The sequence below is a fragment of the Clarias gariepinus genome, chromosome 1, assembly GCF_024256425.1.
Source record: "Clarias gariepinus isolate MV-2021 ecotype Netherlands chromosome 1, CGAR_prim_01v2, whole genome shotgun sequence".
Lineage (NCBI taxonomy): Eukaryota > Metazoa > Chordata > Actinopteri > Siluriformes > Clariidae > Clarias > Clarias gariepinus.
The window spans coordinates 50,049,900-50,077,437 of NC_071100.1; the positions used below are offsets into that span (position 1 = coordinate 50,049,900).

Genomic DNA, 27,538 nt, shown 5'->3' on the forward strand with positions numbered 1-27,538 from the left:
GTGAAAAAAGAAAGAAAAAAAAAAACATGGCCTGTACAATTTGGGTTAAAACTGGGTCGGGTTGTGTACACGAGAGAAGGAAAGAAAAGGATTGATTATGTCCTGACGTCATCTGGGTCATCAGTTTATGATGGATCTACAAGTTGTGTTCAAGTCAAAGCGGGACTGTTGATTGAGCAGGACAACAGGGCACATGCCTCGGAGTGAAAATCCCTTTATTTCTTTATATAATCCAATTTTACCCTCATGCATTAATGCCAGCCCTTCACGTCAGACTCATGACTGTACGTCGTCCATCGCTTTTATGCCTTCATTCAGCAGAAATTTCATCACACTTCCCGGTTTGACTTGAACGCCTCTTGGAGATAACTCCATAGATACGGTGGATTCCTCCAAGTGACTCCAGAGCCAGATTGTACGACTTACAGCGCATACAGGTGAGTTCTTGGTTGAACATGTTGAGCTTGGTTTAGCAGGCTCCATAGCTCAGTGGTTAGAGCGCTGGTCTCGTAAACCAGAAGTCGTGAGTTCAATCCTCACTGGGGCCTCTGTGCCGAGTTTTGAAAGTATCAACCCTGAAAGGCAGCAACCTTGGGTTACTTCCTTGAGCCGCTGAGTTTGTTACAGTGTTGATCTCCTGTATAGCATCTCCAAGTCAGTGCAAACTCTCAACTAAGGCTGTGTCAGTAGAGGCTAAGGTTGTGGGTTCAAGGCTTTGTGGCACCATGCCGATGTTGTGATGTATCATGGCCTCTGTCCTCAAGCTGGAAAAATGTTTGTTGTTCAAAAAATATAATTAAGTCTTTGTGAAGGAAACAAAAACATACCCTGTACAATTTGGGGTAAAACTGGGTTGGGTTGTGGACAAGTGAGAAGAGAAGAAAAAGGATCATGTCAGGACCTCATCTAGCTTTTTGTTTATGATGGAATCTCCAAGTGGTGCTCAAGTCAAGGCAGCACACATGTCTGAGATTAAAAACCCTTTATTTCTCTATATAATCCCTGCTACACTAATGCATTTATTCCAGCGTTTCACTAGTGCTTGGAGATCATCAAGCCGTGATCGGGCAGCCCCTTGTAGAAATAGCTTGGAGCGAGGTCAGGACTGAACGGAGGATGTGGCAATCACTCCCAGCCAAGGTCCAGAAACGTTCCAGTGGTGTTGGTGAATGACTGTGTGTAGAGTTCCCATAGACGGGTGCATCTCTTTCTTCTGTTAGTTGAAGAGGTCAATTTTCACAGATCAGGCTTTCCACTCGCTGAATGTTAAGAATGTTCAGGACGGCAGTGGGCTCCGAGCCACCTAGGCCAGTATCTTTATCCATGGACCTACGGTCTTCTTTAAAACGTTTGCACCGTTCAGATGTTTTACTGCGGCTGAGTCGCATGAATGAAAGATGTCCATCGCCTCTATGCCTTCCTTCACCCGGAATTTCATCACAAGTCCCAATTTGACTTGAACGCCCCTTGGACATAACACCATAGATAAGGTGGATTCATCCAAGTGACATCAGAGACAAATTGTACAACGTACAGCACATAGAGGTGAGTTCTTGGTTGAGGTGGTTCTCTTTACAAGGCTCCATAGCTCAGTGGTTAGAGCGCTGGTCTTGTAAACCAGAGGTCGTGAGTTCAATCCTCGCTGGGGCCTTTGTGGCAAATTTTGAAGATTATGACCCTTGAAAGGCAGCAAGGTTGTGTTCCTTCCTTGAGCCGCTGGCTTTGTGACAGTGCAGAGTTCCTGCATGGAATCTCCAGATCAGTGCAGGGTCTTTAGGAGTGGTAGTTCGGTGCCTAAGTCTGTGGAGGCTAAAGTCTGTAGCTACCAGGTCTAGTGGCAGCATGCTAACCCAGTTTGCTCTGTAGCTGTGGCTTGCTCATGACTACTGGCCCTGCACTCAAGCTGGCAAATGTTCTTTGTTGATACAGCTGTTCAAAATATGTACAACTAAGTCTTTGTGAAAAAAGAAAGAAAAAAAAAAACATGGCCTGTACAATTTGGGTTAAAACTGGGTCGGGTTGTGTACACGAGAGAAGGAAAGAAAAGGATTGATTATGTCCTGACGTCATTTGACTCACAGTTTATGATGGATCTACAAGTTGTGTTCAAGTCAAAGCGGGACTGTTGATTGAGCAGGACAACAGGGCACATGCCTCGGAGTGAAAATCCCTTTATTTCTTTATATAATCCAATTTTACCCTCATGCATTAATGCCAGCGCTTCACGTCAGACTCATGACTGTACGACGTCCATCGCTTTTATGCCTTCATTCAGCAGAAATTTCATCACACTTCCCGGTTTGACTTGAACGCCTCTTGGAGATAACTCCATAGATACGGTGGATTCCTCCAAGTGACTCCAGAGCCAGATTGTACGACTTACAGCGCATACAGGTGAGTTCTTGGTTGAACAGGTTGAGCTTGGTTTTGCAGGCTCCATAGCTCAGTGGTTAGAGCGCTGGTCTCGTAAACCAGAAGTCGTGAGTTCAATCCTCACTGGGGCCTCTGTGCCGAGTTTTGAAAGTATCAACCCTGAAAGGCAGCAACCTTGGGTTACTTCCTTGAGCCGCTGAGTTTGTTACAGTGTTGATCTCCTGTATAGCATCTCCAAGTCAGTGCAAACTCTCAACTAAGGCTGTGTCAGTAGAGGCTAAGGTTGTGGGTTCAAGGCTTTGTGGCACCATGCCGATGTTGTGATGTATCATGGCCTCTGTCCTCAAGCTGGAAAAATGTTTGTTGTTCAAAAAATATAATTAAGTCTTTGTGAAGGAAACAAAAACATACCCTGTACAATTTGGGGTAAAACTGGGTTGGGTTGTGGACAAGTGAGAAGAGAAGAAAAAGGATCATGTCAGGACCTCATCTAGCTTTTTGTTTATGATGGAATCTCCAAGTGGTGCTCAAGTCAAGGCAGCACACATGTCTGAGATTAAAAACCCTTTATTGCAAATGTTCTTTGTTGTTCTTTGTTGATACAGCTGTTCAAAATATGTACAACTAAGTCTTTGTGAAAAAAGAAAGAAAAAAAACATGGCCTGTACAATTTGGGTTAAAACTGGGTCGGGTTGTGTACACGAGAGAAGGAAAGAAAAGGATTGATTATGTCCTGACGTCATTTGACTCACAGTTTATGATGGATCTACAAGTTGTGTTCAAGTCAAAGCGGGACTGTTGATTGAGCAGGACAACAGGGCACATGCCTCGGAGTGAAAATCCCTTTATTTCTTTATATAATCCAATTTTACCCTCATGCATTAATGCCAGCCCTTCACGTCAGACTCATGACTGTACGTCGTCCATCGCTTTTATGCCTTCATTCAGCAGAAATTTCATCACACTTCCCGGTTTGACTTAAACGCCTCTTGGAGATAACTCCATAGATACGGTGGATTCCTCCAAGTGACTCCAGAGCCAGATTGTACGACTTACAGCGCATACAGGTGAGTTCTTGGTTGAACATGTTGAGCTTGGTTTTGCAGGCTCCATAGCTCAGTGGTTAGAGCGCTGGTCTCGTAAACCAGAAGTCGTGAGTTCAATCCTCACTGGGGCCTCTGTGCCGAGTTTTGAAAGTATCAACCCTGAAAGGCAGCAACCTTGGGTTACTTCCTTGAGCCGCTGAGTTTGTTACAGTGTTGATCTCCTGTATAGCATCTCCAAGTCAGTGCAAACTCTCAACTAAGGCTGTGTCAGTAGAGGCTAAGGTTGTGGGTTCAAGGCTTTGTGGCACCATGCCGATGTTGTGATGTATCATGGCCTCTGTCCTCAAGCTGGAAAAATGTTTGTTGTTCAAAAAATATAATTAAGTCTTTGTGAAGGAAACAAAAACATACCCTGTACAATTTGGGGTAAAACTGGGTTGGGTTGTGGACAAGTGAGAAGAGAAGAAAAAGGATCATGTCAGGACCTCATCTAGCTTTTTGTTTATGATGGAATCTCCAAGTGGTGCTCAAGTCAAGGCAGCACACATGTCTGAGATTAAAAACCCTTTATTTCTCTATATAATCCCTGCTACACTAATGCATTTATTCCAGCGTTTCACTAGTGCTTGGAGATCATCAAGCCGTGATCGGGCAGCCCCTTGTAGAAATAGCTTGGAGCGAGGTCAGGACTGAACGGAGGATGTGGCAATCACTCCCAGCCAAGGTCCAGAAACGTTCCAGTGGTGTTGGTGAATGACTGTGTGTAGAGTTCCCATAGACGGGTGCATCTCTTTCTTCTGTTAGTTGAAGAGGTCAATTTTCACAGATCAGGCTTTCCACTCGCTGAATGTTAAGAATGTTCAGGACGGCAGTGGGCTCCGAGGCACCTAGGCCAGTATCTTTATCCATGGACCTACGGTCTTCTTTAAAACGTTTGCACCGTTCAGATGTTTTACTGCGGCTGAGTCGCATGAATGAAAGATGTCCATCGCCTCTATGCCTTCCTTCACCCGGAATTTCATCACAAGTCCCAATTTGACTTGAACGCCCCTTGGACATAACACCATAGATAAGGTGGATTCATCCAAGTGACATCAGAGACAAATTGTACAACGTACAGCACATAGAGGTGAGTTCTTGGTTGGGGTGGTTCTCTTTACAAGGCTCCATAGCTCAGTGGTTAGAGCGCTGGTCTTGTAAACCAGAGGTCGTGAGTTCAATCCTCGCTGGGGCCTTTGTGGCAAATTTTGAAGATTATGACCCTTGAAAGGCAGCAAGGTTGTGTTCCTTCCTTGAGCCGCTGGCTTTGTGACAGTGCAGAGTTCCTGCATGGAATCTCCAGATCAGTGCAGGGTCTTTAGGAGTGGTAGTTCGGTGCCTAAGTCTGTGGAGGCTAAAGTCTGTAGCTACCAGGTCTAGTGGCAGCATGCTAACCCAGTTTGCTCTGTAGCTGTGGTGTATCATGACTACTGGCCCTGCACTCAAGCTGGCAAATGTTCTTTGTTGTTCTTTGTTGATACAGCTGTTCAAAATATGTACAACTAAGTCTTTGTGAAAAAAGAAAGAAAAAAAACATGGCCTGTACAATTTGGGTTAAAACTGGGTCGGGTTGTGTACACGAGAGAAGGAAAGAAAAGGATTGATTATGTCCTGACGTCATTTGACTCACAGTTTATGATGGATCTACAAGTTGTGTTCAAGTCAAAGCGGGACTGTTGATTGAGCAGGACAACAGGGCACATGCCTCGGAGTGAAAATCCCTTTATTTCTTTATATAATCCAATTTTACCCTCATGCATTAATGCCAGCCCTTCACGTCAGACTCATGACTGTACGTCGTCCATCGCTTTTATGCCTTCATTCAGCAGAAATTTCATCACACTTCCCGGTTTGACTTGAACGCCTCTTGGAGATAACTCCATAGATACGGTGGATTCCTCCAAGTGACTCCAGAGCCAGATTGTACGACTTACAGCGCATACAGGTGAGTTCTTGGTTGAACATGTTGAGCTTGGTTTTGCAGGCTCCATAGCTCAGTGGTTAGAGCGCTGGTCTCGTAAACCAGAAGTCGTGAGTTCAATCCTCACTGGGGCCTCTGTGCCGAGTTTTGAAAGTATCAACCCTGAAAGGCAGCAACCTTGGGTTACTTCCTTGAGCCGCTGAGTTTGTTACAGTGTTGATCTCCTGTATAGCATCTCCAAGTCAGTGCAAACTCTCAACTAAGGCTGTGTCAGTAGAGGCTAAGGTTGTGGGTTCAAGGCTTTGTGGCACCATGCCGATGTTGTGATGTATCATGGCCTCTGTCCTCAAGCTGGAAAAATGTTTGTTGTTCAAAAAATATAATTAAGTCTTTGTGAAGGAAACAAAAACATACCCTGTACAATTTGGGGTAAAACTGGGTTGGGTTGTGGACAAGTGAGAAGAGAAGAAAAAGGATCATGTCAGGACCTCATCTAGCTTTTTGTTTATGATGGAATCTCCAAGTGGTGCTCAAGTCAAGGCAGCACACATGTCTGAGATTAAAAACCCTTTATTTCTCTATATAATCCCTGCTACACTAATGCATTTATTCCAGCGTTTCACTAGTGCTTGGAGATCATCAAGCCGTGATCGGGCAGCCCCTTGTAGAAATAGCTTGGAGCGAGGTCAGGACTGAACGGAGGATGTGGCAATCACTCCCAGCCAAGGTCCAGAAACGTTCCAGTGGTGTTGGTGAATGACTGTGTGTAGAGTTCCCATAGACGGGTGCATCTCTTTCTTCTGTTAGTTGAAGAGGTCAATTTTCACAGATCAGGCTTTCCACTCGCTGAATGTTAAGAATGTTCAGGACGGCAGTGGGCTCCGAGCCACCTAGGCCAGTATCTTTATCCATGGACCTACGGTCTTCTTTAAAACGTTTGCACCGTTCAGATGTTTTACTGCGGCTGAGTCGCATGAATGAAAGATGTCCATCGCCTCTATGCCTTCCTTCACCCGGAATTTCATCACAAGTCCCAATTTGACTTGAATGCCCCTTGGACATAACACCATAGATAAGGTGGATTCATCCAAGTGACATCAGAGACAAATTGTACAACGTACAGCACATAGAGGTGAGTTCTTGGTTGAGGTGGTTCTCTTTACAAGGCTCCATAGCTCAGTGGTTAGAGCGCTGGTCTTGTAAACCAGAGGTCGTGAGTTCAATCCTCGCTGGGGCCTTTGTGGCAAATTTTGAAGATTATGACCCTTGAAAGGCAGCAAGGTTGTGTTCCTTCCTTGAGCCGCTGGCTTTGTGACAGTGCAGAGTTCCTGCATGGAATCTCCAGATCAGTGCAGGGTCTTTAGGAGTGGTAGTTCGGTGCCTAAGTCTGTGGAGGCTAAAGTCTGTAGCTACCAGGTCTAGTGGCAGCATGCTAACCCAGTTTGCTCTGTAGCTGTGGTGTATCATGACTACTGGCCCTGCACTCAAGCTGGCAAATGTTCTTTGTTGTTCTTTGTTGATACAGCTGTTCAAAATATGTACAACTAAGTCTTTGTGAAAAAAGAAAGAAAAAAAACATGGCCTGTACAATTTGGGTTAAAACTGGGTCGGGTTGTGTACACGAGAGAAGGAAAGAAAAGGATTGATTATGTCCTGACGTCATTTGACTCACAGTTTATGATGGATCTACAAGTTGTGTTCAAGTCAAAGCGGGACTGTTGATTGAGCAGGACAACAGGGCACATGCCTCGGAGTGAAAATCCCTTTATTTCTTTATATAATCCAATTTTACCCTCATGCATTAATGCCAGCCCTTCACGTCAGACTCATGACTGTACGTCGTCCATCGCTTTTATGCCTTCATTCAGCAGAAATTTCATCACACTTCCCGGTTTGACTTGAACGCCTCTTGGAGATAACTCCATAGATATGCCGATAACTCCATAGATATGCCTATGGATAACTCCATAGACATGCCGATGTTGTGATGTATCATGGCCTCTGTCCTCAAGCTGGAAAAATGTTTGTTGTTCAAAAAATATAATTAAGTCTTTGTGAAGGAAACAAAAACATACCCTGTACAATTTGGGGTAAAACTGGGTTGGGTTGTGGACAAGTGAGAAGAGAAGAAAAAGGATCATGTCAGGACCTCATCTAGCTTTTTGTTTATGATGGAATCTCCAAGTGGTGCTCAAGTCAAGGCAGCACACATGTCTGAGATTAAAAACCCTTTATTTCTCTATATAATCCCTGCTACACTAATGCATTTATTCCAGCGTTTCACTAGTGCTTGGAGATCATCAAGCCGTGATCGGGCAGCCCCTTGTAGAAATAGCTTGGAGCGAGGTCAGGACTGAACGGAGGATGTGGCAATCACTCCCAGCCAAGGTCCAGAAACGTTCCAGTGGTGTTGGTGAATGACTGTGTGTAGAGTTCCCATAGACGGGTGCATCTCTTTCTTCTGTTAGTTGAAGAGGTCAATTTTCACAGATCAGGCTTTCCACTCGCTGAATGTTAAGAATGTTCAGGACGGCAGTGGGCTCCGAGCCACCTAGGCCAGTATCTTTATCCATGGACCTACAGTCTTCTTTAAAACCTTCTTTGGAATGTTTTCTGGGAGCGTCCTAGGCTCTACCGCACAGATGGCCTGCACCCTAGCAGAGCTGGAGCAGCGGTCCTCTCTGACAACATCTCCAGGACATTACGAACCATCTGACTTGCGGTAAGTCATACCTCAGATTCCTTAGATATCAGCCACAATACAACTCACCATACTAATAGACGCACACACATAGCTTGTACTATAGAAACTGTGTCTATTCCCCGATTAGTGAGAAAAAAGAATAAATTCGTTAAATCCAGCCGAAACAATCTGGTAACCATTAAACCAGAAAAAGCCCAAATAAGTAATCGAAGTCTACCTCTAAAGTTTGGACTTCTCAACATTAGATCCCTTACGCTAAACCAACCGTCTGCTAGCTGCATAGAGTCGTCACTCAGGGTTCACTCTATTGAGACTGTGTCTGTTCCCCGAGCTAAAAACAAATTTAGAAAGACTCAGAAAGTCTGTTTTAGTAATTTAATTAGCATAAAGACCACAAACTTGGATCAGACTGAATGCGCAGCCGGCACCTCTGATCTGAAGCTAGGACTGTTAAATATTAGATCTCTCGCATCTAAAGCAGTTATAGTTAATGAAATTATCACAGATCAGGAGTTTGATATACTCTGTTTAACAGAAACCTGGATTAAACAGGACGAGTATGTAGCTCTAAATGAAGCTAGTCCTCCTGGATACAGCTACATACACCAGCCTCGGTTAACTGGTAGAGGAGGAGGCGTCGCAGTTATTCACAATGATAATTTGACTATTGTACAAAAACACGGACACAAATTTAATTCATTTGAAATTCTTTATAGTAACATAAGTGTATTTAACTATATTAAGTCAGCTCAGTCGATCCCGCTAATTGTCATTTACAGACCTCCAGGGCCGTACTCGGAATTTCTTAGTGAATTTGCAGATTTCCTCTCAAACCTAGTCATTTCTGTAGACAAAGTGTTAATTGCTGGAGATTTTAATATTCATTTTGAAAACCCAGAAGACCCTCTGAGAACTGCATTTATGTCTATACTGGACTCGGTAGGAGTAAATCAGTGTGTAGTAGGACCCACTCATAAAGCAGGTCACACTTTAGATTTAATAATATTATTTGGATTAAGTATAAGAAATTTATTCACAATACCACTATCTGAAGTTATCTCAGATCACTATCTTGTCTCATTGCAAGTGTGTCACAATAATAATGTACACACAGCGCCGCGCTACCGTATGAAACGTACATTCACATCAACTACCAAACAGAGTTTTATCAGTAATCTCCCAGAGTTCCCAACTTCGATTAGATCACCGTCTGACCCCACAGAACTCGATCAGGCGACTGAATATTTAGAGTCGACATTTCGCTATACCTTAGATAATGTAGCTCCAGTTAAAAGAAAAATTATTAGAGATAAAAAACTTGCTCCCTGGTATAACGATCACACGCGCACTTTAAAACAGACCGCTCGGAAATTAGAACGTAAATGGCGTCAAACTAAATTACTAGTATTTCAAATAGCATGGAAGGAGAGCATCCTGAACTATAGAAAAGCTCTTAGTGTAGCTAGATCAACATATCTCTCCACTCTTATAGAAGAAAATAAAAATAATCCTAGATTCTTATTTAATGCTGTAGCCAAATTAACCAGAAATAAGACCACTGCAGAAATCTCCACAACAACATCATGCAATAGTGAGGACTTCATGAACTTTTTTAATAATAAAATTGTAAATATTAGGCATAAAATTGAGGTTTTGAAATCGAACAATGTAATTGATGCAGATGTTAATCTAGCCATGTCAGACCAGAACCTAGAATACTTTATTCCCCTTGAAGAGAATGAACTAATTTCACTCATCTCTTCTTCAAATTCATCAACCTGTATATTAGATCCTGTACCGACACATTTTCTTAAACAGATAGTACCAGCAATAATAGAACCCCTGTTGAGAATAATTAATTCTTCACTCAGCATTGGATATGTTCCAAAATCTTTTAAATTAGCAGTTATCAAACCAATAATTAAGAAACCTGACCTCGACCCCTGTCAGCTGTCCAGTTACAGACCAATATCAAACCTCCCCTTTATCTCTAAGATCCTGGAAAAGATAGTAGCGGAGCAGCTATGCTCATATATACATAGGAATGGCATACATGAACTGTATCAGTCAGGATTTAGGCCTCATCACAGTACAGAGACAGCGCTCGTTAAAGTAGTAAATGACATTCTTTGGGCCTCTGATCAGGGTTGTGTAACTATGCTTGTACTACTTGACCTCAGTGCAGCTTTTGACACTGTTGATCACGCTATTCTTCTTCACAGATTAGAAAATGTAGTGGGAATTAAGGGTACAGCCCTCTCCTGGCTCAGATCCTATCTGACCCATCGTTATCAGTATGTAGACTTAAATGGTGATTATTCTGCATGTTCTCTAGTGGAGTTCGGCGTTCCGCAGGGTTCAGTTTTAGGTCCACTGCTTTTTTCCCTTTACATGCTTCCTCTGGGCAACATAATCCGTAAGCATGGTATTAGTTTTCATTGTTATGCTGATGATACACAGTTATATGTCTCAGCAAAACCTGATGAGAAAAAACAGCTTACTAAAATTGAGCAATGTGTGCAGGACATAAGAAATTGGATGCTAACTAACTTCCTTCTGCTAAATCCGGATAAGACAGAAGTTCTAGTCATAGGACCGCATACAGCTAGGAGTAAAATTTTAGATCATACCGTAACTTTAGATGGCCTTTCTGTTCCATCAAATGCAACAGTGAAAGACCTTGGTGTGATTATTGATTCCAGCCTTTCATTTGAAGCACATGTAGATAATATTACCAGGATAGCATTCTTTCACCTCAGAAATATTGCCAGAATAAGAAATTTATTGTCGCTAAACGACGCAGAAAAACTAGTTCATGCTTTTATCACCTCTAGGTTGGACTATTGTAATGCCTTACTGTCTGGTTGTTCAGCTAGATGCATAAATAAGCTTCAGCTAGTCCAGAATGCAGCAGCGAGAGTCCTCACCAGAACCAGAAGATATGAGCACATCACCCCTATCTTATCTTCACTCCATTGGCTCCCTGTGAAATTTCGCATTGATTTTAAAATACTACTCTTGACATATAAAGCATTAAATGGTCTCGCGCCGCAGTACCTGAGCGAACTGCTAGTGTCTTACGATCCGCCACGCCTACTTCGATCAAAGGATGCAGGCTGCTTGTCAGTACCGCGTATTATGAAAAATACAGCTGGGGGCAGAGCTTTTTCTTACAAAGCCCCAAAGTTATGGAATAGTCTTCCAAATAGTGTTCGGGACTCAGACACAGTCTCAGTGTTTAAGTCCAGGCTAAAAACCTATTTATTTAGCCGAGCATTTTTATAAATAGATTTGCCATAGGTAAAGGAGCAGATCTGGGGGACTCATGGACGTAGAGTATTATGGTGAACTGGTATGTTTGGATGCTGTCTTCCTCACTCTCATTAATCACTCAGGTTTGCTGACGGTGAGGTGATTGTTTGCTTTACATGTCAGGAAGCCCTCATGTTTGTGTTTCCTTCTGGCTCTCCCTTTTAGTTATGCTGTCATAGTTAGTCCTGCCGGAGTCTCTGCTTGCACGCTACAGTTAATATACATTCACATTATACATTGTGTGACTGTGACCATACCTAACTGCCATCTCTCCTCTTCTTCTCTTTTCCCCCCTCTTTCTTTTTCCTCTCTCCTCCTGTCCCCCCCTTTCACTCTTTCTCTCTCTCTCTGTCGAGCTACACATGTCGTTCCTGAGCTGCCAGTGATCCAGACTCCCTCTGCCCTCCGGACCTGTCTGACCCATCCTGGTGCCCCGCTTCTGGCTGAAGATCTCGTCACATGGATGCCCCGTGTGTCTCTCTGGGATGCGTCTGGTGTCTGGGAATGATTCTCTCTACCTAGAAAATGGTTCTGGCCTTGACTGGTGTTGGCAACTGTTTCTCTGGGGACTTGACAGTTCGATAGGTCATGACTGGAACTTCTTACAAGTCTACCTGGGTCTTCAATAACTACCTGGACTCCATATTAACATCAATTAACATCAGCTATTATAGCTGAACTGCCTCCCACCCTACACACTGTATAAATGCAGATCATTTACTGCTTTTTGTTTCACCCAAATGAGGATGGGTTCCCTGTTGAGTCTGGTTCCTCTCAAGGTTTCTTCCTCTTACCATCTCAGGGAGTTTTTCCTTGCCACTGTCGCCCTCGGCTTGCTCACCAGGGACAAACTGACCATTTTGATTCATACAAATTCACATTTCATACAAACCTAAATAATTCTTTTGACTATGTAAAGCTGCTTTGCGGCAATGAAAATTGCTAAAAGCGCTATACAAATAAAATTGAATTGAATTGAATTGAATTAAAACGTTTGCACCGTTCAGATGTTTTACTGCGGCTGAGTCGCATGAATGAAAGATGTCCATCGCCTCTATGCCTTCCTTCACCCGGAATTTCATCACAAGTCCCAATTTGACTTGAACGCCCCTTGGACATAACACCATAGATAAGGTGGATTCATCCAAGTGACATCAGAGACAAATTGTACAACGTACAGCACATAGAGGTGAGTTCTTGGTTGAGGTGGTTCTCTTTACAAGGCTCCATAGCTCAGTGGTTAGAGCGCTGGTCTTGTAAACCAGAGGTCGTGAGTTCAATCCTCGCTGGGGCCTTTGTGGCAAATTTTGAAGATTATGACCCTTGAAAGGCAGCAAGGTTGTGTTCCTTCCTTGAGCCGCTGGCTTTGTGACAGTGCAGAGTTCCTGCATGGAATCTCCAGATCAGTGCAGGGTCTTTAGGAGTGGTAGTTCGGTGCCTAAGTCTGTGGAGGCTAAAGTCTGTAGCTACCAGGTCTAGTGGCAGCATGCTAACCCAGTTTGCTCTGTAGCTGTGGTGTATCATGACTACTGGCCCTGCACTCAAGCTGGCAAATGTTCTTTGTTGTTCTTTGTTGATACAGCTGTTCAAAATATGTACAACTAAGTCTTTGTGAAAAAAGAAAGAAAAAAAACATGGCCTGTACAATTTGGGTTAAAACTGGGTCGGGTTGTGTACACGAGAGAAGGAAAGAAAAGGATTGATTATGTCCTGACGTCATTTGGCTCACAGTTTATGATGGATCTACAAGTTGTGTTCAAGTCAAAGCGGGACTGTTGATTGAGCAGGACAACAGGGCACATGCCTTGGAGTGAAAATCCCTTTATTTCTTTATATAATCCAATTTTACCCTCATGCATTAATGCCAGCGTTTCACGTCAGACTCATGACTGTACGACGTCCATCGCTTTTATGCCTTCATTCACCAGAAATTTCATCACACTTCCCAGTTTGACTTGAACGCCTCTTGGAGATAACTCCATAGATACGGTGGATTCCTCCAAGTGACTCCAGAGCCAGATTGTACGACTTACAGCGCATACAGGTGAGTTCTTGGTTGAACAGGTTAAGCTTGGTTTTGCAGGCTCCATAGCTCAGTGGTTAGAGCGCTGGTCTCGTAAACCAGAAGTCGTGAGTTCGATCCTCACTGGGGCCTCTGTGCCGAGTTTTGAAAGTATCAACCCTGAAAGGCAGCAACCTTGGGTTACTTCCTTGAGCCGCTGAGTTTGTTACAGTGTTGATCTCCTGTATAGCATCTCCAAGTCAGTGCAAACTCTCAACTAAGGCTGTGTCAGTAGAGGCTAAGGTTGTGGGTTCAAGGCTTTGTGGCACCATGCCGATGTTGTGATGTATCATGGCCTCTGTCCTCAAGCTGGAAAAATGTTTGTTGTTCAAAAAATATAATTAAGTCTTTGTGAAGGAAACAAAAACATACCCTGTACAATTTGGGGTAAAACTGGGTTGGGTTGTGGACAAGTGAGAAGAGAAGAAAAAGGATCATGTCAGGACCTCATCTAGCTTTTTGTTTATGATGGAATCTCCAAGTGGTGCTCAAGTCAAGGCAGCACACATGTCTGAGATTAAAAACCCTTTATTTCTCTATATAATCCCTGCTACACTAATGCATTTATTCCAGCGTTTCACAAGTGCTTGGAGATCATCAAGCCGTGATCGGGCAGCCCCTTGTAGAAATAGCTTGGAGCGAGGTCAGGACTGAACGGAGGATGTGGCAATCACTCCCAGCCAAGGTCCAGAAACGTTCCAGTGGTGTTGGTGAATGACTGTGTGTAGAGTTCCCATAGACGGGTGCATCTCTTTCTTCTGTTAGTTGAAGAGGTCAATTTTCACAGATCAGGCTTTCCACTCGCTGAATGTTAAGAATGTTCAGGACGGCAGTGGGCTCCGAGCCACCTAGGCCAGTATCTTTATCCATGGACCTACGGTCTTCTTTAAAACGTTTGCACCGTTCAGATGTTTTACTGCGGCTGAGTCGCATGAATGAAAGATGTCCATCGCCTCTATGCCTTCCTTCACCCGGAATTTCATCACAAGTCCCAATTTGACTTGAACGCCCCTTGGACATAACACCATAGATAAGGTGGATTCATCCAAGTGACATCAGAGACAAATTGTACAACGTACAGCACATAGGGGTGAGTTCTTGGTTGAGGTGGTTCTCTTTACAAGGCTCCATAGCTCAGTGGTTAGAGCGCTGGTCTTGTAAACCAGAGGTCGTGAGTTCAATCCTCGCTGGGGCCTTTGTGGCAAATTTTGAAGATTATGACCCTTGAAAGGCAGCAAGGTTGTGTTCCTTCCTTGAGCCGCTGGCTTTGTGACAGTGCAGAGATCCTGCATGGAATCTCCAGATCAGTGCAGGGTCTTTAGGAGTGGTAGTTCGGTGCCTAAGTCTGTGGAGGTTAAAGTCTGTAGCTACCAGGTCTAGTGGCAGCATGTTAACCCAGTTTGCTCTGTAGCTGTGGTGTATCATGACTACTGGCCCTGCACTCAAGCTGGCAAATGTTCTTTGTTGTTCTTTGTTGATACAGCTGTTCAAAATATGTACAACTAAGTCTTTGTGAAAAAAGAAAGAAAAAAAACATGGCCTGTACAATTTGGGTTAAAACTGGGTCGGGTTGTGTACACGAGAGAAGGAAAGAAAAGGATTGATTATGTCCTGACGTCATTTGACTCACAGTTTATGATGGATCTACAAGTTGTGTTCAAGTCAAAGCGGGACTGTTGATTGAGCAGGACAACAGGGCACATGCCTCGGAGTGAAAATCCCTTTATTTCTTTATATAATCCAATTTTACCCTCATGCATTAATGCCAGCGCTTCACGTCAGACTCATGACTGTACGACGTCCATCGCTTTTATGCCTTCATTCAGCAGAAATTTCATCACACTTCCCGGTTTGACTTGAACGCCTCTTGGAGATAACTCCATAGATACGGTGGATTCCTCCAAGTGACTCCAGAGCCAGATTGTACGACTTACAGCGCATACAGGTGAGTTCTTGGTTGAACAGGTTGAGCTTGGTTTGCAGGCTCCATAGCTCAGTGGTTAGAGCGCTGGTCTCGTAAACCAGAAGTCGTGAGTTCAATCCTCGCTGGGGCCTCTGTGCCGAGTTTTGAAAGTATCAACCCTGAAAGGCAGCAACCTTGGGTTACTTCCTTGAGCTGCTGAGTTTGTTACAGTGTTGATCTCCTGTATAGCATCTCAAAGTCAGTGCAAACTCTCAACTAAGGCTGTGTCAGTAGAGGCTAAGGTTGTGGGTTCAAGGCTTTGTGGCACCATGCTGATGTTGTGATGTATCATGGCCTCTGTCCTCAAGCTGGAAAAATGTTTGTTGTTGATACAGCTGTTCAAAAAATATAATTAAGTCTTTGTGAAGGAAACAAAAACATACCCTGTACAATTTGGGGTAAAACTGGGTTGGGTTGTGGACAAGTGAGAAGAGAAGAAAAAGGATCATGTCAGGACCTCATCTAGCTTTTTGTTTATGATGGAATCTCCAAGTGGTGCTCAAGTCAAGGCAGCACACATGTCTGAGATTAAAAACCCTTTATTTCTCTATATAATCCCTGCTACACTAATGCATTTATTCCAGCGTTTCACTAGTGCTTGGACATCATCAAGCCGTGATCGGGCAGCCCCTTGTAGAAATAGCTTGGAGCGAGGTCAGGACTGAACGGAGGATGTGGCAATCACTCCCAGCCAAGGTCCAGAAACGTTCCAGTGGTGTTGGTGAATGACTGTGTGTAGAGTTCCCATAGACGGGTGCATCTCTTTCTTCTGTTAGTTGAAGAGGTCAATTTTCACAGATCAGGCTTTCCACTCGCTGAATGTTAAGAATGTTCAGGACGGCAGTGGGCTCCGAGCCACCTAGGCCAGTATCTTTATCCATGGACCTACGGTCTTCTTTAAAACGTTTGCACCGTTCAGATGTTTTACTGCGGCTGAGTCGCATGAATGAAAGATGTCCATCGCCTCTATGCCTTCCTTCACCCGGAATTTCATCACAAGTCCCAATTTGACTTGAACGCCCCTTGGACATAACACCATAGATAAGGTGGATTCATCCAAGTGACATCAGAGACAAATTGTACAACGTACAGCACATAGAGGTGAGTTCTTGGTTGAGGTGGTTCTCTTTACAAGGCTCCATAGCTCAGTGGTTAGAGCGCTGGTCTTGTAAACCAGAGGTCGTGAGTTCAATCCTCGCTGGGGCCTTTGTGGCAAATTTTGAAGATTATGACCCTTGAAAGGCAGCAAGGTTGTGTTCCTTCCTTGAGCCGCTGGCTTTGTGACAGTGCAGAGTTCCTGCATGGAATCTCCAGATCAGTGCAGGGTCTTTAGGAGTGGTAGTTCGGTGCCTAAGTCTGTGGAGGCTAAAGTCTGTAGCTACCAGGTCTAGTGGCAGCATGCTAACCCAGTTTGCTCTGTAGCTGTGGTGTATCATGACTACTGGCCCTGCACTCAAGCTGGCAAATGTTCTTTGTTGTTCTTTGTTGATACAGCTGTTCAAAATATGTACAACTAAGTCTTTGTGAAAAAAGAAAGAAAAAAAACATGGCCTGTACAATTTGGGTTAAAACTGGGTCGGGTTGTGTACACGAGAGAAGGAAAGAAAAGGATTGATTATGTCCTGACGTCATTTGACTCACAGTTTATGATGGATCTACAAGTTGTGTTCAAGTCAAAGCGGGACTGTTGATTGAGCAGGACAACAGGGCACATGCCTCGGAGTGAAAATCCCTTTATTTCTTTATATAATCCAATTTTACCCTCATGCATTAATGCCAGCGCTTCACGTCAGACTCATGACTGTACGTCGTCCATCGCTTTTATGCCTTCATTCAGCAGAAATTTCATCACACTTCCCGGTTTGACTTGAACGCCACTTGGAGATGTTGTGATGTATCATGGCCTCTGTCCTCAAGCTGGAAAAATGTTTGTTGTTCAAAAAATATAATTAAGTCCTTGTGAAGGAAACAAAAACATACCCTGTACAATTTGGGGTAAAACTGGGTTGGGTTGTGGACAAGTGAGAAGAGAAGAAAAAGGATCATGTCAGGACCTCATCTAGCTTTTTGTTTATGATGGAATCTCCAAGTGGTGCTCAAGTCAAGGCAGCACACATGTCTGAGATTAAAAACCCTTTATTTCTCTATATAATCCCTGCTACACTAATGCATTTATTCCAGCGTTTCACTAGTGCTTGGAGATCATCAAGCCGTGATCGGGCAGCCCCTTGTAGAAATAGCTTGGAGCGAGGTCAGGACTGAACGGAGGATGTGGCAATCACTCCCAGCCAAGGTCCAGAAACGTTCCAGTGGTGTTGGTGAATGACTGTGTGTAGAGTTCCCATAGACGGGTGCATCTCTTTCTTCTGTTAGTTGAAGAGGTCAATTTTCACAGATCAGGCTTTCCACTCGCTGAATGTTAAGAATGTTCAGGACGGCAGTGGGCTCCGAGCCACCTAGGCCAGTATCTTTATCCATGGACCTACGGTCTTCTTTAAAACGTTTGCACCGTTCAGATGTTTTACTGCGGCTGAGTCGCATGAATGAAAGATGTCCATCGCCTCTATGCCTTCCTTCACCCGGAATTTCATCACAAGTCCCAATTTGACTTGAACGCCCCTTGGACATAACACCATAGATAAGGTGGATTCATCCAAGTGACATCAGAGACAAATTGTACAACGTACAGCACAAAGGGGTGAGTTCTTGGTTGAGGTGGTTCTCTTTACAAGGCTCCATAGCTCAGTGGTTAGAGCGCTGGTCTTGTAAACCAGAGGTCGTGAGTTCAATCCTCGCTGGGGCCTTTGTGGCAAATTTTGAAGATTATGACCCTTGAAAGGCAGCAAGGTTGTGTTCCTTCCTTGAGCCGCTGGCTTTGTGACAGTGCAGAGTTCCTGCATGGAATCTCCAGATCAGTGCAGGGTCTTTAGGAGTGGTAGTTCGGTGCCTAAGTCTGTGGAGGTTAAAGTCTGTAGCTACCAGGTCTAGTGGCAGCATGCTAACCCAGTTTGCTCTGTAGCTGTGGTGTATCATGACTACTGGCCCTGCACTCAAGCTGGCAAATGTTCTTTGTTGTTCTTTGTTGATACAGCTGTTCAAAATATGTACAACTAAGTCTTTGTGAAAAAAGAAAGAAAAAAAACATGGCCTGTACAATTTGGGTTAAAACTGGGTCGGGTTGTGTACACGAGAGAAGGAAAGAAAAGGATTGATTATGTCCTGACGTCATTTGACTCACAGTTTATGATGGATCTACAAGTTGTGTTCAAGTCAAAGCGGGACTGTTGATTGAGCAGGACAACAGGGCACATGCCTCGGAGTGAAAATCCCTTTATTTCTTTATATAATCCAATTTTACCCTCATGCATTAATGCCAGCGTTTCACGTCAGACTCATGACTGTACGACGTCCATCGCTTTCATGCCTTATTCACCAGAAATTTCATCACACTTCCCAGTTTGACTTGAACGCCTCTTGGAGATAACTCCATAGATACGGTGGATTCCTCCAAGTGACTCCAGAGCCAGATTGTACGACTTACAGCGCATACAGGTGAGTTCTTGGTTGAACAGGTTGAGCTTGGTTTGCAGGCTCCATAGCTCAGTGGTTAGAGCGCTGGTCTCGTAAACCAGAAGTCGTGAGTTCAATCCTCGCTGGGGCCTCTGTGCCGAGTTTTGAAAGTATCAACCCTGAAAGGCAGCAACCTTGGGTTACTTCCTTGAGCCGCTGAGTTTGTTACAGTGTTGATCTCCTGTATAGCATCTCCAAGTCAGTGCAAACTCTCAACTAAGGCTGTGTCAGTAGAGGCTAAGGTTGTGGGTTCAAGGCTTTGTGGCACCATGCTGATGTTGTGATGTATCATGGCCTCTGTCCTCAAGCTGGAAAAATGTTTGTTGTTCAAAAAATATAATTAAGTCTTTGTGAAGGAAACAAAAACATACCCTGTACAATTTGGGGTAAAACTGGGTTGGGTTGTGGACAAGTGAGAAGAGAAGAAAAAGGATCATGTCAGGACCTCATCTAGCTTTTTGTTTATGATGGAATCTCCAAGTGGTGCTCAAGTCAAGGCAGCACACATGTCTGAGATTAAAAACCCTTTATTTCTCTATATAATCCCTGCTACACTAATGCATTTATTCCAGCGTTTCACTAGTGCTTGGAGATCATCAAGCCGTGATCGGGCAGCCCTTTGTAGAAATAGCTTGGAGCGAGGTCAGGACTGAACGGAGGATGTGGCAATCACTCCCAGCCAAGGTCCAGAAACGTTCCAGTGGTGTTGGTGAATGACTGTGTGTAGAGTTCCCATAGACGGGTGCATCTCTTTCTTCTGTTAGTTGAAGAGGTCAATTTTCACAGATCAGGCTTTCCACTCGCTGAATGTTAAGAATGTTCAGGACGACAGTGGGCTCCGAGCCACCTAGGCCAGTATCTTTATCCATGGACCTACGGTCTTCTTTAAAACGTTTGCACCGTTCAGATGTTTTACTGCGGCTGAGTCGCATGAATGAAAGATGTCCATCGCCTCTATGCCTTCCTTCACCCGGAATTTCATCACAAGTCCCAATTTGACTTGAACGCCCCTTGGACATAACACCATAGATAAGGTGGATTCATCCAAGTGACATCAGAGACAAATTGTACAACGTACAGCACATAGAGGTGAGTTCTTGGTTGAGGTGCTTCTCTTTACAAGGCTCCATAGCTCAGTGGTTAGAGCGCTGGTCTTGTAAACCAGAGGTCGTGAGTTCAATCCTCGCTGGGGCCTTTGTGGCAAATTTTGAAGATTATGACCCTTGAAAGGCAGCAAGGTTGTGTTCCTTCCTTGAGCCGCTGGCTTTGTGACAGTGCAGAGTTCCTGCATGGAATCTCCAGATCAGTGCAGGGTCTTTAGGAGTGGTAGTTCGGTGCCTAAGTCTGTGGAGGCTAAAGTCTGTAGCTATCAGGTCTAGTGGCAGCATGCTAACCCAGTTTGCTCTGTAGCTGTGGTGTATCATGACTACTGGCCCTGCACTCAAGCTGGCAAATGTTCTTTGTTGTTCTTTGTTGATACAGCTGTTCAAAATATGTACAACTAAGTCTTTGTGAAAAAAGAAAGAAAAAAAACATGGCCTGTACAATTTGGGTTAAAACTGGGTCGGGTTGTGTACACGAGAGAAGGAAAGAAAAGGATTGATTATGTCCTGACGTCATTTGACTCACAGTTTATGATGGATCTACAAGTTGTGTTCAAGTCAAAGCGGGACTGTTGATTGAGCAGGACAACAGGGCACATGCCTCGGAGTGAAAATCCCTTTATTTCTTTATATAATCCAATTATACCCTCATGCATTAATGCCAGCGCTTCACGTCAGACTCATGACTGTACGACGTCCATCGCTTTTATGCCTTCATTCAGCAGAAATTTCATCACACTTCCCGGTTTGACTTGAACGCCTCTTGGAGATAACTCCATAGATACGGTGGATTCACTAGTGCTTGGAGATCATCAAGCCGTGATCGGGCAGCCCCTTGTAGAAATAGCTTGGAGCGAGGTCAGGAGTGAACGGAGGATGTGGCAATCACTCCCAGCCAAGGTCCAGAAACGTTCCAGTGGTGTTGGTGAATGACTGTGTGTAGAGTTCCCATAGACAGGTGCATCTCTTTCTTCTGTTAGTTGAAGAGGTCAATTTTCACAGATCAGGCTTTCCACTCGCTGAATGTTAAGAATGTTCAGGACGGCAGTTTAAAACGTTTGCACCGTTCAGATGTTTTACTGCGGCTGAGTCGCATGAATGAAAGATGTCCATCGCCTCTATGCCTTCCTTCACCCGGAATTTCATCACAAGTCCCAATTTGACTTGAACGCCCCTTGGACATAACACCATAGATAAGGTGGATTCATCCAAGTGACATCAGAGACAAATTGTACAACGTACAGCACATAGGGGTGAGTTCTTGGTTGAGGTGGTTCTCTTTACAAGGCTCCATAGCTCAGTGGTTAGAGCGCTGGTCTTGTAAACCAGAAGTCGTGAGTTCAATCCTCACTGGGGCCTCTGTGCCGAGTTTTGAAAGTATCAACCCTGAAAGGCAGCAACCTTGGGTTACTTCCTTGAGCCGCTGAGTTTGTTACAGTGTTGATCTCCTGTATAGCATCTCCAAGTCAGTGCAAACTCTCAACTAAGGCTGTGTCAGTAGAGGCTAAGGTTGTGGGTTCAAGGCTTTGTGGCACCATGCCGATGTTGTGATGTATCATGGCCTCTGTCCTCAAGCTGGAAAAATGTTTGTTGTTCAAAAAATATAATTAAGTCTTTGTGAAGGAAACAAAAACATACCCTGTACAATTTGGGGTTGAGGTGGCTCTCTTTACAAGGCTCCATAGCTCAGTGGTTAGAGCGCTGGTCTTGTAAACCAGAGGTCGTGAGTTCAATCCTCGCTGGGGCCTTTGTGGCAAATTTTGAAGATTATGACCCTTGAAAGGCAGCAAGGTTGTGTTCCTTCCTTGAGCCGCTGGCTTTGTGACAGTGCAGAGTTCCTGCATGGAATCTCCAGATCAGTGCAGGGTCTTTAGGAGTGGTAGTTCGGTGCCTAAGTCTGTGGAGGCTAAAGTCTGTAGCTACCAGGTCTAGTGGCAGCATGCTAACCCAGTTTGCTCTGTAGCTGTGGTGTATCATGACTACTGGCCCTGCACTCAAGCTGGCAAATGTTCTTTGTTGTTCTTTGTTGATACAGCTGTTCAAAATATGTACAACTAAGTCTTTGTGAAAAAAGAAAGAAAAAAAACATGGCCTGTACAATTTGGGTTAAAACTGGGTCGGGTTGTGTACACGAGAGAAGGAAAGAAAAGGATTGATTATGTCCTGACGTCATTTGACTCACAGTTTATGATGGATCTACAAGTTGTGTTCAAGTCAAAGCGGGACTGTTGATTGAGCAGGACAACAGGGCACATGCCTCGGAGTGAAAATCCCTTTATTTCTTTATATAATCCAATTTTACCCTCATGCATTAATGCCAGCGCTTCACGTCAGACTCATGACTGTACGTCGTCCATCGCTTTTATGCCTTCATTCAGCAGAAATTTCATCACACTTCCCGGTTTGACTTGAACGCCACTTGGAGATGTTGTGATGTATCATGGCCTCTGTCCTCAAGCTGGAAAAATGTTTGTTGTTCAAAAAATATAATTAAGTCCTTGTGAAGGAAACAAAAACATACCCTGTACAATTTGGGGTAAAACTGGGTTGGGTTGTGGACAAGTGAGAAGAGAAGAAAAAGGATCATGTCAGGACCTCATCTAGCTTTTTGTTTATGATGGAATCTCCAAGTGGTGCTCAAGTCAAGGCAGCACACATGTCTGAGATTAAAAACCCTTTATTTCTCTATATAATCCCTGCTACACTAATGCATTTATTCCAGCGTTTCACTAGTGCTTGGAGATCATCAAGCCGTGATCGGGCAGCCCCTTGTAGAAATAGCTTGGAGCGAGGTCAGGACTGAACGGAGGATGTGGCAATCACTCCCAGCCAAGGTCCAGAAACGTTCCAGTGGTGTTGGTGAATGACTGTGTGTAGAGTTCCCATAGACGGGTGCATCTCTTTCTTCTGTTAGTTGAAGAGGTCAATTTTCACAGATCAGGCTTTCCACTCGCTGAATGTTAAGAATGTTCAGGACGGCAGTGGGCTCCGAGCCACCTAGGCCAGTATCTTTATCCATGGACCTACGGTCTTCTTTAAAACGTTTGCACCGTTCAGATGTTTTACTGCGGCTGAGTCGCATGAATGAAAGATGTCCATCGCCTCTATGCCTTCCTTCACCCGGAATTTCATCACAAGTCCCAATTTGACTTGAACGCCCCTTGGACATAACACCATAGATAAGGTGGATTCATCCAAGTGACATCAGAGACAAATTGTACAACGTACAGCACAAAGGGGTGAGTTCTTGGTTGAGGTGGTTCTCTTTACAAGGCTCCATAGCTCAGTGGTTAGAGCGCTGGTCTTGTAAACCAGAGGTCGTGAGTTCAATCCTCGCTGGGGCCTTTGTGGCAAATTTTGAAGATTATGACCCTTGAAAGGCAGCAAGGTTGTGTTCCTTCCTTGAGCCGCTGGCTTTGTGACAGTGCAGAGTTCCTGCATGGAATCTCCAGATCAGTGCAGGGTCTTTAGGAGTGGTAGTTCGGTGCCTAAGTCTGTGGAGGTTAAAGTCTGTAGCTACCAGGTCTAGTGGCAGCATGCTAACCCAGTTTGCTCTGTAGCTGTGGTGTATCATGACTACTGGCCCTGCACTCAAGCTGGCAAATGTTCTTTGTTGTTCTTTGTTGATACAGCTGTTCAAAATATGTACAACTAAGTCTTTGTGAAAAAAGAAAGAAAAAAAACATGGCCTGTACAATTTGGGTTAAAACTGGGTCGGGTTGTGTACACGAGAGAAGGAAAGAAAAGGATTGATTATGTCCTGACGTCATTTGACTCACAGTTTATGATGGATCTACAAGTTGTGTTCAAGTCAAAGCGGGACTGTTGATTGAGCAGGACAACAGGGCACATGCCTCGGAGTGAAAATCCCTTTATTTCTTTATATAATCCAATTTTACCCTCATGCATTAATGCCAGCGTTTCACGTCAGACTCATGACTGTACGACGTCCATCGCTTTCATGCCTTATTCACCAGAAATTTCATCACACTTCCCAGTTTGACTTGAACGCCTCTTGGAGATAACTCCATAGATACGGTGGATTCCTCCAAGTGACTCCAGAGCCAGATTGTACGACTTACAGCGCATACAGGTGAGTTCTTGGTTGAACAGGTTGAGCTTGGTTTGCAGGCTCCATAGCTCAGTGGTTAGAGCGCTGGTCTCGTAAACCAGAAGTCGTGAGTTCAATCCTCGCTGGGGCCTCTGTGCCGAGTTTTGAAAGTATCAACCCTGAAAGGCAGCAACCTTGGGTTACTTCCTTGAGCCGCTGAGTTTGTTACAGTGTTGATCTCCTGTATAGCATCTCCAAGTCAGTGCAAACTCTCAACTAAGGCTGTGTCAGTAGAGGCTAAGGTTGTGGGTTCAAGGCTTTGTGGCACCATGCCGATGTTGTGATGTATCATGGCCTCTGTCCTCAAGCTGGAAAAATGTTTGTTGTTCAAAAAATATAATTAAGTCTTTGTGAAGGAAACAAAAACATACCCTGTACAATTTGGGGTAAAACTGGGTTGGGTTGTGGACAAGTGAGAAGAGAAGAAAAAGGATCATGTCAGGACCTCATCTAGCTTTTTGTTTATGATGGAATCTCCAAGTGGTGCTCAAGTCAAGGCAGCACACATGTCTGAGATTAAAAACCCTTTATTTCTCTATATAATCCCTGCTACACTAATGCATTTATTCCAGCGTTTCACTAGTGCTTGGAGATCATCAAGCCGTGATCGGGCAGCCCTTTGTAGAAATAGCTTGGAGCGAGGTCAGGACTGAACGGAGGATGTGGCAATCACTCCCAGCCAAGGTCCAGAAACGTTCCAGTGGTGTTGGTGAATGACTGTGTGTAGAGTTCCCATAGACGGGTGCATCTCTTTCTTCTGTTAGTTGAAGAGGTCAATTTTCACAGATCAGGCTTTCCACTCGCTGAATGTTAAGAATGTTCAGGACGACAGTGGGCTCCGAGCCACCTAGGCCAGTATCTTTATCCATGGACCTACGGTCTTCTTTAAAACGTTTGCACCGTTCAGATGTTTTACTGCGGCTGAGTCGCATGAATGAAAGATGTCCATCGCCTCTATGCCTTCCTTCACCCGGAATTTCATCACAAGTCCCAATTTGACTTGAACGCCCCTTGGACATAACACCATAGATAAGGTGGATTCATCCAAGTGACATCAGAGACAAATTGTACAACGTACAGCACATAGAGGTGAGTTCTTGGTTGAGGTGCTTCTCTTTACAAGGCTCCATAGCTCAGTGGTTAGAGCGCTGGTCTTGTAAACCAGAGGTCGTGAGTTCAATCCTCGCTGGGGCCTTTGTGGCAAATTTTGAAGATTATGACCCTTGAAAGGCAGCAAGGTTGTGTTCCTTCCTTGAGCCGCTGGCTTTGTGACAGTGCAGAGTTCCTGCATGGAATCTCCAGATCAGTGCAGGGTCTTTAGGAGTGGTAGTTCGGTGCCTAAGTCTGTGGAGGCTAAAGTCTGTAGCTATCAGGTCTAGTGGCAGCATGCTAACCCAGTTTGCTCTGTAGCTGTGGTGTATCATGACTACTGGCCCTGCACTCAAGCTGGCAAATGTTCTTTGTTGTTCTTTGTTGATACAGCTGTTCAAAATATGTACAACTAAGTCTTTGTGAAAAAAGAAAGAAAAAAAACATGGCCTGTACAATTTGGGTTAAAACTGGGTCGGGTTGTGTACACGAGAGAAGGAAAGAAAAGGATTGATTATGTCCTGACGTCATTTGACTCACAGTTTATGATGGATCTACAAGTTGTGTTCAAGTCAAAGCGGGACTGTTGATTGAGCAGGACAACAGGGCACATGCCTCGGAGTGAAAATCCCTTTATTTCTTTATATAATCCAATTATACCCTCATGCATTAATGCCAGCGCTTCACGTCAGACTCATGACTGTACGACGTCCATCGCTTTTATGCCTTCATTCAGCAGAAATTTCATCACACTTCCCGGTTTGACTTGAACGCCTCTTGGAGATAACTCCATAGATACGGTGGATTCACTAGTGCTTGGAGATCATCAAGCCGTGATCGGGCAGCCCCTTGTAGAAATAGCTTGGAGCGAGGTCAGGAGTGAACGGAGGATGTGGCAATCACTCCCAGCCAAGGTCCAGAAACGTTCCAGTGGTGTTGGTGAATGACTGTGTGTAGAGTTCCCATAGACAGGTGCATCTCTTTCTTCTGTTAGTTGAAGAGGTCAATTTTCACAGATCAGGCTTTCCACTCGCTGAATGTTAAGAATGTTCAGGACGGCAGTTTAAAACGTTTGCACCGTTCAGATGTTTTACTGCGGCTGAGTCGCATGAATGAAAGATGTCCATCGCCTCTATGCCTTCCTTCACCCGGAATTTCATCACAAGTCCCAATTTGACTTGAACGCCCCTTGGACATAACACCATAGATAAGGTGGATTCATCCAAGTGACATCAGAGACAAATTGTACAACGTACAGCACATAGGGGTGAGTTCTTGGTTGAGGTGGTTCTCTTTACAAGGCTCCATAGCTCAGTGGTTAGAGCGCTGGTCTTGTAAACCAGAGGTCGTGAGTTCAATCCTCGCTGGGGCCTTTGTGGCAAATTTTGAAGATTATGACCCTTGAAAGGCAGCAAGGTTGTGTTCCTTCCTTGAGCCGCTGGCTTTGTGACAGTGCAGAGTTCCTGCATGGAATCTCCAGATCAGTGCAGGGTCTTTAGGAGTGGTAGTTCGGTGCCTAAGTCTGTGGAGGCTAAAGTCTGTAGCTACCAGGTCTAGTGGCAGCATGCTAACCCAGTTTGCTCTGTAGCTGTGGCTTGCTCATGACTACTGGCCCTGCACTCAAGCTGGCAAATGTTCTTTGTTGATACAGCTGTTCAAAATATGTACAACTAAGTCTTTGTGAAAAAGAAAGAAACAAAAACATGGCCTGTACAATTTGGGTTAAAACTGGATCGGGTTGTGTACACGAGAGAAGGAAAGAAAAGGATTGATTATGTCCTGACGTCATTTGACTCACAGTTTATGATGGATCTACAAGTTGTGTTCAAGTCAAAGCGGGACTGTTGATTGAGCAGGACAACAGGGCACATGCCTCGGAGTGAAAATCCCTTTATTTCTTTATATAATCCAATTTTACCCTCATGCATTAATGCCAGCCCTTCACGTCAGACTCATGACCGTACGTCGTCCATCGCTTTTATGCCTTCATTCAGCAGAAATTTCATCACACTTCCCGGTTTGACTTGAACGCCTCTTGGAGATAACTCCATAGATACGGTGGATTCCTCCAAGTGACTCCAGAGCCAGATTGTACGACTTACAGCGCATACAGGTGAGTTCTTGGTTGAACATGTTGAGCTTGGTTTTGCAGGCTCCATAGCTCAGTGGTTAGAGCGCTGGTCTCGTAAACCAGAAGTCGTGAGTTCAATCCTCACTGGGGCCTCTGTGCCGAGTTTTGAAAGTA

At 44.4% G+C, this 27,538-nt stretch overlaps 22 non-coding genes across 22 annotated transcripts; all 22 read left to right on the forward strand.

Annotated features, from left to right (window-relative positions):
- The first annotated feature begins 475 nt into the window (after positions 1–475).
- On the forward strand, positions 476–548 carry trnat-cgu (transfer RNA threonine (anticodon CGU)). The gene has a single exon. It is a non-coding gene; the product is annotated as a tRNA-Thr (tRNA).
- A 1,030-nt stretch (positions 549–1,578) lies between these two features.
- Positions 1,579–1,651, forward strand: trnat-ugu (transfer RNA threonine (anticodon UGU)). Its single transcript has one exon. It is a non-coding gene; the product is annotated as a tRNA-Thr (tRNA).
- A 781-nt stretch (positions 1,652–2,432) lies between these two features.
- On the forward strand, positions 2,433–2,505 carry trnat-cgu (transfer RNA threonine (anticodon CGU)). Its single transcript has one exon. It is a non-coding gene; the product is annotated as a tRNA-Thr (tRNA).
- Positions 2,506–3,478: 973 nt separating this feature from the next.
- trnat-cgu (transfer RNA threonine (anticodon CGU)) lies at positions 3,479–3,551 on the forward strand. Its single transcript has one exon. It is a non-coding gene; the product is annotated as a tRNA-Thr (tRNA).
- Positions 3,552–4,581: 1,030 nt separating this feature from the next.
- trnat-ugu (transfer RNA threonine (anticodon UGU)) lies at positions 4,582–4,654 on the forward strand. The gene has a single exon. It is a non-coding gene; the product is annotated as a tRNA-Thr (tRNA).
- A 787-nt stretch (positions 4,655–5,441) lies between these two features.
- trnat-cgu (transfer RNA threonine (anticodon CGU)) lies at positions 5,442–5,514 on the forward strand. The gene has a single exon. It is a non-coding gene; the product is annotated as a tRNA-Thr (tRNA).
- A 1,030-nt stretch (positions 5,515–6,544) lies between these two features.
- trnat-ugu (transfer RNA threonine (anticodon UGU)) lies at positions 6,545–6,617 on the forward strand. The gene has a single exon. It is a non-coding gene; the product is annotated as a tRNA-Thr (tRNA).
- A 6,000-nt stretch (positions 6,618–12,617) lies between these two features.
- Positions 12,618–12,690, forward strand: trnat-ugu (transfer RNA threonine (anticodon UGU)). Its single transcript has one exon. It is a non-coding gene; the product is annotated as a tRNA-Thr (tRNA).
- A 787-nt stretch (positions 12,691–13,477) lies between these two features.
- Positions 13,478–13,550, forward strand: trnat-cgu (transfer RNA threonine (anticodon CGU)). Its single transcript has one exon. It is a non-coding gene; the product is annotated as a tRNA-Thr (tRNA).
- Positions 13,551–14,580: 1,030 nt separating this feature from the next.
- On the forward strand, positions 14,581–14,653 carry trnat-ugu (transfer RNA threonine (anticodon UGU)). The gene has a single exon. It is a non-coding gene; the product is annotated as a tRNA-Thr (tRNA).
- A 786-nt stretch (positions 14,654–15,439) lies between these two features.
- On the forward strand, positions 15,440–15,512 carry trnat-cgu (transfer RNA threonine (anticodon CGU)). Its single transcript has one exon. It is a non-coding gene; the product is annotated as a tRNA-Thr (tRNA).
- Positions 15,513–16,554: 1,042 nt separating this feature from the next.
- On the forward strand, positions 16,555–16,627 carry trnat-ugu (transfer RNA threonine (anticodon UGU)). The gene has a single exon. It is a non-coding gene; the product is annotated as a tRNA-Thr (tRNA).
- Positions 16,628–18,151: 1,524 nt separating this feature from the next.
- On the forward strand, positions 18,152–18,224 carry trnat-ugu (transfer RNA threonine (anticodon UGU)). The gene has a single exon. It is a non-coding gene; the product is annotated as a tRNA-Thr (tRNA).
- Positions 18,225–19,009: 785 nt separating this feature from the next.
- On the forward strand, positions 19,010–19,082 carry trnat-cgu (transfer RNA threonine (anticodon CGU)). Its single transcript has one exon. It is a non-coding gene; the product is annotated as a tRNA-Thr (tRNA).
- A 1,030-nt stretch (positions 19,083–20,112) lies between these two features.
- Positions 20,113–20,185, forward strand: trnat-ugu (transfer RNA threonine (anticodon UGU)). The gene has a single exon. It is a non-coding gene; the product is annotated as a tRNA-Thr (tRNA).
- A 1,194-nt stretch (positions 20,186–21,379) lies between these two features.
- Positions 21,380–21,452, forward strand: trnat-ugu (transfer RNA threonine (anticodon UGU)). The gene has a single exon. It is a non-coding gene; the product is annotated as a tRNA-Thr (tRNA).
- Positions 21,453–21,768: 316 nt separating this feature from the next.
- trnat-ugu (transfer RNA threonine (anticodon UGU)) lies at positions 21,769–21,841 on the forward strand. Its single transcript has one exon. It is a non-coding gene; the product is annotated as a tRNA-Thr (tRNA).
- A 1,524-nt stretch (positions 21,842–23,365) lies between these two features.
- trnat-ugu (transfer RNA threonine (anticodon UGU)) lies at positions 23,366–23,438 on the forward strand. Its single transcript has one exon. It is a non-coding gene; the product is annotated as a tRNA-Thr (tRNA).
- A 785-nt stretch (positions 23,439–24,223) lies between these two features.
- Positions 24,224–24,296, forward strand: trnat-cgu (transfer RNA threonine (anticodon CGU)). Its single transcript has one exon. It is a non-coding gene; the product is annotated as a tRNA-Thr (tRNA).
- A 1,030-nt stretch (positions 24,297–25,326) lies between these two features.
- trnat-ugu (transfer RNA threonine (anticodon UGU)) lies at positions 25,327–25,399 on the forward strand. Its single transcript has one exon. It is a non-coding gene; the product is annotated as a tRNA-Thr (tRNA).
- A 1,194-nt stretch (positions 25,400–26,593) lies between these two features.
- trnat-ugu (transfer RNA threonine (anticodon UGU)) lies at positions 26,594–26,666 on the forward strand. Its single transcript has one exon. It is a non-coding gene; the product is annotated as a tRNA-Thr (tRNA).
- Positions 26,667–27,444: 778 nt separating this feature from the next.
- trnat-cgu (transfer RNA threonine (anticodon CGU)) lies at positions 27,445–27,517 on the forward strand. Its single transcript has one exon. It is a non-coding gene; the product is annotated as a tRNA-Thr (tRNA).
- The last annotated feature ends 21 nt before the right edge of the window (positions 27,518–27,538 follow it).